The sequence below is a fragment of the Nilaparvata lugens genome, chromosome 14 (assembly GCF_014356525.2).
Source record: "Nilaparvata lugens isolate BPH chromosome 14, ASM1435652v1, whole genome shotgun sequence".
In the NCBI taxonomy this organism is placed as follows: Eukaryota; Metazoa; Arthropoda; class Insecta; order Hemiptera; family Delphacidae; genus Nilaparvata; species Nilaparvata lugens.
This window is the reverse complement of record NC_052517.1, coordinates 11,217,800-11,231,706: the sequence shown is the minus strand read 5'-3', so window position 1 is coordinate 11,231,706 and position 13,907 is coordinate 11,217,800. Positions and strand designations below refer to the sequence as shown.

At 29.1% G+C, this 13,907-nt stretch overlaps 1 protein-coding gene across 1 annotated transcript in view; it reads left to right on the top strand.

The window, feature by feature from the left end:
* The window catches only part of LOC111058137 (sodium channel protein Nach), a 475,868-nt gene that overhangs the window by 43,842 nt on the left and 418,119 nt on the right, over positions 1–13,907 (top strand). The gene's annotated exons all lie outside the window — the stretch shown is intronic.

Sequence of the window (13,907 nt, the reverse complement as noted above, 5' to 3'; positions counted from 1 at the left end):
GCCTACATCATGGATTTCCTGAGATTTACATCATGGATTTTCGAGAAAAAAAAATTTCAATTTTTCATGATTTTCATGATGGTTAGCCCACATCATGGATTTTCTGAGATTTACATCATGGATTTTCGAGAAAAAAAAATTTCAATTTTTCTTGATTCTCATGATGGTTAGCCTACATCATGGATTTTCTGAGATTTACATCATGATTTTAAAAAAAAAATTTAAATTTTTCATGATTTTCATGATGGTTAGCCTACATCATGGATTTTCTGAGATTTACATCATGGATTTTCGAGAAAATAAAAAATTTCAATTTTTCATGATTTTCATGATGGTTAGCCTACATCATGGATTTTCTAAGATTTACATCATGGATTTTCGAGAAAAAAAAATTTCAATTTTCATGATTTTCATGATGGTTGCCTACATCATGGATTTTCTGAGATTTACATCATGGATTTTCGAGAAAAAAAAATTTCAATTTTTCATGATTTTCATGATGGTAGCCTACGTCATGGATTTTCTGAGATTTACATCATGGATTTTCGAGAAAAAAAAATTTCATTTTTCATGATTTTCATGATGGTTAGCCTACATCATGGATTTTCTGAGATTTACATCATGGATTTTCGAGAAAAAAAATTTCAATTTTTCATGATTTTCATGATGTTAGCCTACATCATGGATTTTCTGAGATTTACATCATGGATTTTGAGAAAATAAAAAATTTCAATTTTTCATGATTTTCATGATGGTTAGCCTACATCATGGATTTCCTGAGATTTACATCATGGATTTTCGAGAAAAAAAAATTTCAATTTTCATGATTTTCATGATGGTTAGCCTACATCATGGATTTTCTGAGATTTACATCATGGATTTTCGAGAAAATAAAAAATTTCAATTTTTATGATTTTCATGATGGTGTTACATCATGGATTTTCGAGAAAAAAAAATTTCAATTTTTCATGATTTTCATGATGGTTAGCCTACATCATGGATTTTCTGAGATTTACATCATGGATTTTCGAGAAAAAAAAATTTCAATTTTTCATGATTTTCATGATGGTGTTACACCATGGATTTTCGAGAAAATAAAAAATTACAATTTTTCATGATTTTCATGATGGTTAGCCTACATCATGGATTTTCTGAGTTTTACATCATGGATTTTCGAGAAAAAAAAATTTCAATTTTTATGATTTTCATGATGGTTTACATCATGGATTTTCGAGAAAATAAAAATTTCATTTTTCATGATTTTCATGATGGTTAGCCTACATCATGGATTTTCTGAGATTACATCATGGATTTTCGAGAAAATGAAAAATAAAAATGTTTCATCATTTTCATGATGGTTAGCCTACATCATGGATTCCTGAGATTCACATCATGGATTTTCGAGAAAATAAAAATTTCAATTTTTCATGAATTTCATGATGGTGTTACATCATGGATTTTCGAGAAAATAAAAATTTCAATTTTTCATGATTCATGATGGTTAGCCTACATCATGGATTTTCTGAGATTTACATCATGGATTTTCGAGAAAATAAAAATTTCAATTTTTCATGATTTTCATGATGGTTAGCCTACATCATGGATTTTCTGAGAATTACATCATGGATTTTCAAGAAAATAAAAATTTCAATTTTTCATGATTTTCATGATGGTTAGCCTACATCATGGATTTTCTGAGATTTACATCACGGATTTTCGAGAAAATAAAATATTTCAATTTTTCATGATTTAAATGATGGTTAGCCTACATCATGGATTTCCTGAGATTTACATCATGGATTTTCGAGAAAATAAAAAATTTCAATTTTTCATGATTTTCATGATGGTTAGCCTACATCATGGATTTTCTGAGATTTACATCATGGATTTTCGAGAAAATAAAAATTTCAATTTTTCATGATTTTCATGATGGTTAGCCTACATCATGGATTTTCTGAGATTTACATGATGGATTTTTCGAGAAAAAAAAATTTCATTTTTCATGATTTTCATGATGGTGTTACATCATGGATTTTCGAGGAAATAAAAAATTTCAATTTTTCATGATTTTCATGATGGTTAGCCTACATCATGGATTTTCTGAGATTTCATCATGGATTTTCTAAGATTTACATCACGGATTTTCGAGAAAATAAAAAATTTCAATTTTTCATGATTTAAATGATGGTTAGCCTACATCATGGATTTCCTGAGATTTACATCATGGATTTTCGAGAAAATAAAAAATTTCAATTTTTCATGATTTTCATGATGGTTCGCCTACATCATGGATTTTCTGAGATTTACATCATGGATTTTCGAGAAAATAAAAAATTTCAATTTTTCATGATTTTCATGATGGTTAGCCTACATCATGGATTTTCTGAGATTTACATCATGGATTTTCGAGAAAAAAAAATTTCAATTTTTCATGATTTTCATGATGGTGTTACATCATGGATTTTCGAGAAAATAAAAAATTTCAATTTTTCATGATTTTCATGATGGTTAGCCTACATCATGGATTTCCTGAGATTACATCATGGATTTTCTGAGATTTACATCATGGATTTTCGAGAAAATAAAATTTCAATTTTTCATGATTTTCATGATGGTTAGCCTACATCATGGATTTTCTGAGATTTACATAATGGATTTTCGAGAAAATAAAAAATTTCAATTTTTCATGATTTTCATGATGGTTAGCCTACATCATGGATTTTCTGAGATTTACATCATGATTTTCGAGAAAATAAAAAATTTCAATTTTTCATGATTTTCATGATGGTTAGCCTACATCATGGATTCTCTGAGATTTACATCATGGATTTTCGAGAAAATAAAAAATTTCAATTTTTCATGATTTTCATGATGGTTTACATCATGGATTTTCGAGAAAAAAAAATTTCAATTTTTCATGATTTTCATGATGGTTAGCCTACATCATGGATTTTCTGAGATTACATCATGGATTTTCGAGAAAATAAAAAATTTCAATTTTTCATGATTTTCATGATGGTTAGCCTACATCATGGATTTTCTGAGATTTACATCATGGATTTTCGAGAAAATAAAAATTTCAATTTTTCATGATTTTCATGATGGTTAGCCTACATCATGGATTTTCTGAGATTTACATCATGGATTTTGAGAAAATAAAAATTTCAATTTTTCATGATTTTCATGATGGTTAGCCTACATCATGGATTTTCTGAGATTTACATGATGGATTTTCGAGAAAAAAAAATTTCAATTTTTCATGATTTTCATGATGGTGTTACATCATGGATTTTCGAGAAAATAAAAATTTCAATTTTTCATGATTTTCATGATGGTTAGCCTACATCATGGATTTCCTGAGATTTACATCATGGAATTTCGAGAAAATGAAAAATTTCAATTTTTCATGATTTTCATGATGGTTAGCCTACATCATGGATTTTCTGAGATTTACATAATGGATTTTCGAGAAAATAAAAAATTTCAATTTTTCATGATTTTCATGATGGTTAGCCTACATCATGGATTTCCTGAGATTTACATCATGGATTTTCGAGAAAATAAAAATTTCAATTTTTCATGATTTTCATGATGGTTAGCCTACATCATGGATTCTCTGAGATTTACATCATGGATTTTCGAGAAAATAAATAATTTCAATTTTTCATGATTTTCATGATGGTTGCCTACATCATGGATTTTCGAGAAAAAAAATTCAATTTTTCATGATTTTCATGATGGTTAGCCTACATCATGGATTTTCTGAGATTTACATCATGGATTTTTGAGAAAAAAAAAATTTCAATTTTTCATGATTTTCATGATGGTTAGCCCACATCATGGATTTTCTGAGATTTACATCATGATTTTCGAGAAAATAAAAAATTTCAATTATTCATGATTTTCATGATGGTTAGCTACATCATGGATTTTCTGAGATTTACATCATGGATTTTGAGAAAATAAAAAATTCAATTTTTCATGATTTTCATGATGGTTAGCCTACTCATGGATTTTCTGAGATTTACATCATGGATTTTCGAGAAAAAAAAATTTCAATTTTTCATGATTTTCATGATGGTGTTACATCATGGATTTTCGAGGAAATAAAAAATTTCAATTTTTCATGATTTTCATGATGGTTAGTCTACATCATGGATTTTCTGAGATTACATCATGGATTTTCTGAGAATTACATCATGGATTTCCTGAGATTTACATCATGGATTTTCGAGAAAATGAAAAATTTCAATTTTTCATGATTTTCATGATGGTTAGCCTACATCATGGATTTTCTGAGATTTACATAATGGATTTTCGAGAATATAAAAATTTCAATTTTTCATGATTTTCATGATGGTTAGCCTACATCATGGATTTCCTGAGATTTACATCATGGATTTTCGAGAAAATAAAAAATTCAATTTTTCATGATTTTCATGATGGTTAGCCTACATCATGGATTTTCTGAGATTACATCATGGATTTTCGAGAAAATAAAAATTTCAATTTTTCATGATTTTCATGATGGTTGCCTACATCATGGATTTTCGAGAAAAAAAATTCAATTTTTCATGATTTTCATGATGGTTAGTCTACATCATGGATTTTCTGAGATTTACATCAGGATTTTCGAGAAAATAAAAAATTCAATTTTTCATGATTTTCATGATGGTTAGCCCACATCGTGGATTTTCTGAGATTTACATCATGGATTTTCGAGAAAATAAAAAATTTCAATTATTCATGATTTTCATGATGGTTAGCCTACATCATGGATTTTCTGAGATTTACATCATGGATTTGAGAAAATAAAAATTTCAATTTTTCATGATTTTCATGATGGTTAGCCTACATCATGATTTTCTGAGATTTACATCATGGATTTTCGAGAAAATAAAAAATTTCAATTTTTCATGATTTTCATGATGGTTAGCCTACATCATGGATTTTCTGAGATTTACATCATGGATTTTCGAGAAAATAAAAAATTTCAATTTTTCATGATTTTCATGATGGTGTTACATCATGGATTTTCGAGAAAATAAAAAATTTCATTTTTCATGATTTTCATGATGGTGTTACATCATGGATTTTCGAGAAAATAAAAAATTTCAATTTTTCATGATTTTCATGATGGTTAGCCTACATCATGGATTTTCTGAGATTTACATCATGGATTTTCGAGAAAATAAAAATTTCAATTTTTCATGATTTTCATGATGGTGTTACATCATGGATTTTCGAGAAAATAAAAAATTTCAATTTTTCATGATTTTCATGATGGTGTTACATCATAGATTTTCGAGAAAATAAAAAAAATCAATTTTTCATGATTTTCATGATGGTTTCTGCTATCTCTACGTAGTGAATGATTTAATAGAACCAACAGTTGCCAACAGTTTGCAATTTAATAATCACATTATACAGATATCAAGCTTATTTTCAATTTTAGGTGGAAATGTTACTGGAAATTAATTGCAGAGATTTTCATGCTCAATCTTTTCCACTTGGAATTTTTTGTTTAAATTGTATATGAAGGCAGATAATTGAGAATCTAAAATCAAACTTTGCATAGATGGGGCAACGCTCCTGAAATTTCTACAGATATAGAACTTGTTGCAGTTGATAGAGCTTATCAATGACTATTTCAGGTATGAATTTGATCAAAATCATTGGAGCCGTTTTCGAGAAAATCGCGAAAACCCCTGTTTTTGACAACATTTTCGCCATTTCTGCCGCCATCTTGGATTGCATTTGATCTATATTGTTCGTGTCGGATCCTTATAGTTTAAGAACCTTACGTTCCAAATTTCAAGTCATTCCGTTAACTGGGAGATGAGATATCATGTACACAGACGCACATACACTCATACACACACACACACACACACACACACACACACACACACACACATTCAGACCAATACCCAAAAACCACTTTTTCAGACTCAGGGGACCTTGAAACGTATAGAAATTGGGGTACCTTAATTTTTTTCGGAAAGCAATACTTCCCTTACCTATGGTAATAGGGCAAGGAAAGTAATAAAATCTTCACAATTGATAAATAAAATTGAAAAAATCTGAATGTTATGTTAATAAAAAAACTTTTAATTTTAAAATTAAATCTTTACAATTGATAAATAAAATTGAAAAAATCAAAATGTTATGTTAATAAAAAAACTTTAAATTTTAATAAAATATATTTGAAAGATTTTTGTAATAAATGAATAAATTATTTGAAGAATTTTTTGATGATATAATCAAAAGTGAATATAGGACAATAAATCCCATAGGTGAATTGAATTTCAATTCACCAAACAATTAAACAACTTTCAAAGTTGATCATGGAGATTCTTTTTATAAGGCTAATTTTCAAATTCATGTGACTGGAAAATTAATTAAAAAAGCTGGTGCAGGTAGTTATGGAGATAAATCAACTATTAAACTAATTGATAATTTTTTACCATTTTTATTTTCTAGAATAGAACTTAGAAAACACAATAAATTAATCAATTTTGTAGATTTTTCTGGAATAAAGGACTAATAAAAGGACTAATGAGATATTCTAATTCTCAAAAACAAACTTTAAATCATACAGGATTTGTTTCTAAATTTAATAATGGAGGAAAATTTGAAGTATTATGTTCATTAAATCAATTAGGTCTTGGATTTGTTGATTATCTTAGATATCCAATTTTTAAAGGAGGGTTTGAAATAAATTTACTAGATCTGAAGATCATGATGCTATACTTATATAGATGGAAAGATGCACACAAGGATCAGTTGAGCCACAAGAAGGTAAGATTGTTATTGAATCTTTTAAATTAAGAGTTCCAATTGTAGAATTTTCAAGTACTGCTAAAATTCAAATAATTGATAAACTGAAATCATTAAGTGATGAAAAAAAATTAAAATATGATCATTTTCAATGGCAATGTATTGATAAAAAAGGAGTATTTGGATCTTCTTTCAGGTTTGAAATAACTAATTCTTTTAGAAATGTTTATAATCCAAGATTTATAATAATTTGTTTACAAACTGATAGATTGAATGATCAATTGAAAGATCCATCAAATTGTGGTCATGTTAAATTTAAAAATGCTATAGTGAAAATAAATGTTGAAAGATATCCAAATGAATTAGAAAATTTAGATTTTGTGAATAAAAGAACAGCTATTCTTTATGATATGTATCATAGTTTTAGAAAAGTTATGTTTAGAGATGATGATGTTTATTTAAACTATGATGATTTTATTGAAACTTATCCAATAGTTGTAATTGATACACATTTGCATCCTACAAATGTAGGACAAACAAAAAGTGATATATTAATAGAACTTGATTTTACAAGTCCTGTAACTGCTCCAGATGCTGATAATGGAACAATAGCTTATACCATTGTTTTTTCTGAAATGCATTTCATTTATGATATTAATATAAATGGTATTAATTTGATTTAATAAAATTCATATATAATAAATGGATTTAAAAAAACATAAAGTTAATTTATCAGAAAGACAAAAAAATAATCTTAGAATAGCTCAGAAAAAAACAAAAAACAGTTACAATTGGATTAAGTTATGATCAATTATCAAATGGAGATAATGAAGTACTTTTAACTAATGGACAATACAAAAATGTAACTGAAGCTTTAAAAAATAGAAAAGGTTTAAGATCAACTTTATTATATAATCAAAATGGTAATGGTTTGATAAATGATTTATTAACTAAAGCTCAAAAAGGTATAACTAATTTTATTGAAAGTTATGGAGACAGAATATTTAATAATGTAAAAGATGCTTTATTGATTGAAATTGATTCTAAAATTTCTGAAATCAAATCAATCTTGAGTGAATTAAAAAATAAAAATTAATTCTGAAGTTTAATATATGGCATTTCATTTCATTATGTACTGCTGAATAGCATTTGGAAATTAATCTTCCACAAACATCACATGGATATTTTTTCGAAAGATTCTCTTTATTATCTTCAAAGTATTTTAGAGTTTTTTTTAAATGGCATTCTTTACACCAACTTGAAAGATTATTTTTACCTGTTTTATGATAAAAGTAGTTATGTAATGTTTTGTCTATTCCACATTTACTACATTTTTTTAGATCCATTTATTAGAGAAAAAAATATAATAAAGTTTTTTTTAAGTTCCATCTCATAGGAACTTTCAATTATATGTTCACCATTCAAATCTTTCAATTTATAAGTAATAGGATCTGTATAGATAATTTCAGTGATAATGAATATTTCTCTAGTCCAATTATTTTTATATTTATTCTCAAATTATTTTTTAAATGATGGTATTCTTACTCTATAATCTATTTCAAACTGTGGTTTAATAATATTATTTGAAGTTTTAAAATTATAAACTGTATTCAATAATATATCATCATTATTCTTATTTACATCTAAAGGATTCATTTTAATAGTACTATGTTTTGTAATATATATAATCTTTGTATTTGTATTTTATTATAATCTTTAATATTTTGTATATCATCAATCCATCTAAAATTTTTACTAATTTCAAAAATTACTTTCAATTTATTATTCTATTGAATCTTTCAATTATTGAACTTTTTTCTTCATTCTCTGTATGATATATTTTTATTTTATATATTTTTTAATATATTATTGAATTCTTTATTTCTAAATTCAAGACCTTTATCAGAATGTATAAGATTTGGAGATTTATGATTGACTTTTTTAGTATTTTTGAGAATTTTTTCAAATGCTTTGGTTACTTCTAATCCATTCTTCTGTTTTAATGGTTGAACCCATACAAATTTTGAAAATGTATCAATAACATTTAAAATATATCTATAATCATCATTTTGTTCATGATACCTATCAAATATCATAAGATCTATGGCCCATAAATCATCAATCTCTAATATTAAAATTTTTTTTCTAGGGAATTTTTTAATAACAGGTTTATGTATTTCGTTAGCTTCAATTTCTTGTTCTACTATATTATCTTCTGGAGATTTTATGAATTTGTTTTTATTAGTTTTACAGTTGAAACATTTAGCTGCTAACCAAAATAATCCATCAGTTGTTTGAAAACTTAACAATTTGTCCCTCTGAATGGGAAATGGGCCCAATCAGAGGACCGAGGCTAGCACACCATTACATGTTTTCCCAGTTACGTCTCAATTTGAACTGTGGCCTTTTCACTGAAAATTATTCCCCCTCCACGAGTGTTGAGCATAACTTCCAGTGGTAAAGCCAAAGCTGCAAAAAGGTCAATGCTCGTACAATTTTCAAATACAGTGGCTTTTTCAACATGAAATTGAATCTGTACTTGAAAAATGCACGAAAATTGCTTTAATTTTGACAACTAAGCAACAAGTTAGCAAATTCAAACAAGACAGAGTCAATTTTCACACTAAAAACGCAGGGTTCAACAAACAGTAAAAATCAAAGTTCATTCCAGTTCAAAAACCTGAAAAATAATATAAGATACACAAAAACAACTACAATACTAGCCTCTCAATATCACACTATTACAGACCCAAGAAAAAATGAATTGACCAGGCTGGGATTCTAGATTAAGCCTCTGGATTACAGAGCCAGCATTTAATCCACTTTATTATTGCTACTCCTGAATTGTATATCATATAATAAAATAATGATATCTTATTCCCCATATCAAGCAAAGGACTCCTGTCTGACCTTATCAAATACATTAATATATATATATATTATCTATGGAAAGTTTGATTCTAGATTCCAAATTATCAGTCTTCAGATACAATTTGAACAAAAAAAATCAAGTGGAAAGGATTGAAAAAATGCCATACAAACTCTGAATTTGGAGTCTCTTTCAGAAAAAAGTATTGCTTTGCATTTGTTCGAGCACACGCATCATTGATGCGAGGTCTCCGAGACTTATGCTCTGATATTGCAACATTTATCAAAATAAAATCTTTTTTCTCTCAAATGTGCTCAAAGCCCAATATTTTTCACATAATCTTATTCTCTCTTCTTCATTGAAGATTTCATTACATTTTGAGCAATCAATTGGCTTTGGTTTCTTAGCTTTCAAATTTCCTTTATAGTCTGAGTAAGGAAGACAGCTATCTCTCAAACTCTTATTTTTTTCTCTCTTCCAATTATTTTTATTCTCTCTTGTCCACCTACTTCTCTTTTTTATCTTATCTTCTCCATCAGTAGGAATTCTATCTACATCAGTAATATTACCATGTACTTCAGTAAGAATACTTCTTTATATATGCTACAGTCATTAAGTCATGACCAGTAAATCAACTTACATCCAGTAATAAATTTCACTTTTCAATCCATATGACAAATTTTTTTGCTGAGGATGATGCCCACATGAGCTCTAGGCTTGTGCGTGGATAATGAGTGGGGTGATGATGAGATATGATGACTACTTTTTAGGCAGTCAGGAACGACAGCTTAACGTCTCCATCCGAAAAGACGGGAGTGGCTGTAATTTGTCAAAATCTTTTCTGTCAACCAGGCTCGAACCCGGGCCCAGTGGATTTTATCTGACTGCAGCTGATTTATCTAATTTCAGACGCCTCAGCTGCCAAGGCTACGAACCACTCCTATTAAAACATCAATTTAGAAAACCAAGAAAATGTCATGCATCTTTTATTTTGTAGTATAGGCTACTGATGGAAAGCATAGGCTTCAGCCATTGAATCATGATCTATCCAGTGATAAATTTTACTCTTAAACATAAGTTACATAATAATTAAAACATCAATACCGTAATTTGGTGAGCAGTTTTTTTGCACTTACACAATGGTATTCATTTGATTGATCACCATCGATACTGTAAAATCTATAGAGCTTATTGTTTTTTTCCAGGTTTACTAGGAGAGGTATTCAATTCAAATGAAGTGGATCAACCCAGAAATCGAACCTACACTGAGCTCTCACCTGTGAAATTAAGCAATGTCACATCAGACGAGATTGATCACCAACTAAACTTCACATCAACAGAAATCGTTCAGGATGATTTAGGCCTACTGGTGGAAAATGCAGCAAGTAACAGTGATTTGGATCCGTACACATCAGCAGAAATTCTTATTCAAGGTGGGAATCTCGATTTTCAAGCAGAGAAAACAGTGACTACAACATCAAAAAAAGTTTCCCAGGTTGGTGACTTGAACTTTCTTACTGTGGATGTCAGTGAGAACAGAGAAATTATTGAGGCTATTGATATGAACTTTTATGAGACAATTAATATAGAACACACTGATATCAGCCAGCTCTCATCATTCAACGTTCCAAATCAGGACAGGGATACAGAATGTGTAGCAGAAGAAACATTGAGAGCTAGTGATTGTGATAATTATGATGAAGATTATTTGCCTTCTAGGAGTGATTCAGAGGACAGTGAGGTTGAAGTACCAAGAGAAAGGAAAGGTATTCTTACTGATATTCATTTAAAAGATGATTTACCCTCAAGAAGTGACAAAAGGAGTGATTCTGAGGACAGTAAAGTAGAAATTATTGAAGTAGGTCAACTAAAGGAAAGAAGTATTCTTACTGAAGTACATGGTAATATTACTGATGTAGATAGAATTCCTACTGATGGAGAAGATAAGATAAAAAAGAGAAGTAGGTGGACAAGAGAGAATAAAAATAATTGGAAGAGAGAAAAAAATAAGAGTTTGAGAGATAGCTGTCTTCCTTACTCAGACTATAAAGGAAATTTGAAAGCTAAGAAACCAAAGCCAATTGATTGCTCAAAATGTAATGAAATCTTCAATGAAGAAGAGAGAATAAGATTATGTGAAAAATATTGGGCTTTGAGCACATTTGAGAGAAAAAAGATTTCATTTTGATAAATGTTGCAATATCAGAGCATAAGTCTCGGAGACCTCGCATCAATGATGCGTGTGCTCGAACAAATGCAAAGCAATACTTTTTTCTGAAAAAGACTCCGAATTCAGAGTTTGTATGGCATTTTTTACAAAGACATTGTGCATTTCGAATAAAGATATTATTAGTGCATTTTCGGGTAAAGATGAACAAGGTTTCTATGCCTTAAAAGACAACAAAGGAAAGAAATCTCCAGCAAACAAAACGCCCGATAACATTGTAAATAAAGTAAAAAAAACACGTAGAATCCTTCCCGTCTGTAGAGAGCCATTATGATAGGAAATCTTCAAAAAGACAATATCTTGATAAAAAGTTTTCTATATCAAAAATGTACGCTCTGTATGTAGAAAAATGCAAAGAGGATGGTGATGAACAAAAAGATATTGTATCAGAAATTACATACAGGCGAACATTTTGTAACAATTATAACTATTCATTTTTTCATCCCAAAAAGGATCAGTGTGTTCTTTGTAATGGATTTGAAAATAGTACTGTTGAACAAAAAGCTGATTTAGAGCACGAGTACAATGAGCATCGGCGTCGTGACTCAGAGGCACAGGGAGAAAAACGTAGAGATGATGAACGGGCCAATAAAGACAACACTTTTATGTCAGTCACATTCGATTTACAAAGCGTGCTTCAATTACCAAGCTGTGATGTATCATTAGCTTATTATAAAAGAAAACTAAATGCATTCAATTTAACAATCTACGAGGCTAGTGCTCCCAATAATGGTTTGTGTTTTTTTGGACGGAGATTGATGGACACAGAGGGAGCTCTGAAATTGGAACCTGTCTTCTCAAATATATTGAAAATTTGCCTGAGAACATAAAACATTTGACTTTGTTCTCAGACACTTGTGGAGGGCAAAATCGTAATCTTCAAGTAGCAGCTCTTCTTCTGAATGCAGTTCAAATATTCAATGTAGACATAATAGAACAGAAGTTTCTTGAGAGTGGCCACTCATTCATAGAAGTGGACTCAATGCACAGCAGTATTGAATCTAAGAAGAAATTCATGCCAATTTACTGTGTGAATGACTACATAAATATTTTCAAGTTGGCAAGAGCTAGTACAAAAAGCAACAAACCTCCATACAGAACATGTCAACTTTCATTCAGTGACTTTTTGGACTTGAAAAATCTGTCAGACCAGATGATAAAAAATAAAAATGTCGATGAAGATGGTAAGAAAATCAACTGGCTGAAGGTGAAGTGCTTCAAGTACGAAAAATCTGCACCAAACATCTTGCAGTACAAGTACAATTATTCAGAAGATTACGCTAGGATTAATATTTGTGCGCGGCGACCTGGACAACAACCAACATCAAGCAGCTACAAACAAGTTGATGATTTGAAGAAATTAACCCTATACAAGACACAAATAAGTATCACCAAGCAGAAGAAAAATGATCTACTTGATCTGTGTAGAAAAGGAGTTATTCCTGAAATCTTCCATCCATGGTATGAATCACTACCAACCAGTGACACTGCAAAAGAAGTGCTGCCAATTGATAATGAGGAGGAATTAATATTATGAACATTTCTTGAAGTTATTTCCTAATAAGAACACTTTCTCAAAGTTTTTAATTTCTTGATTCTTGATTCACACTCATTAGTTCTCATAATTTATTTTTAAAATATTTTTTTTACCTTCATTATTTTCAATTTAAGTGTTAAATATAATTTCGAAAATAAAATTAATACTAGGATAAAATTAATGTTTCTTTCATCATTTTTATAATCCTGATTATCAATAGGAGGAACCGATCAACATTGAATTCTTTGCTCATCAGTCAGTTTTTCAATTCAGGAAGAACTAAGTCGTGTATCTTCCACAGAAAATCGGATTTATTGGATATCAATAATTATCAATATCATTAAAAATGAGTGAGATCATTAGAGAAATGTTCAAGACAAATGACAGAGTAGAAAAAATTGTATTATGTAACACAGATAATTATAGTAAACATGCAAACTTTCAAAATAGTTTTTCTCAAAACTATCATTTTTGACTTAGTGCCTTCTGCTTGT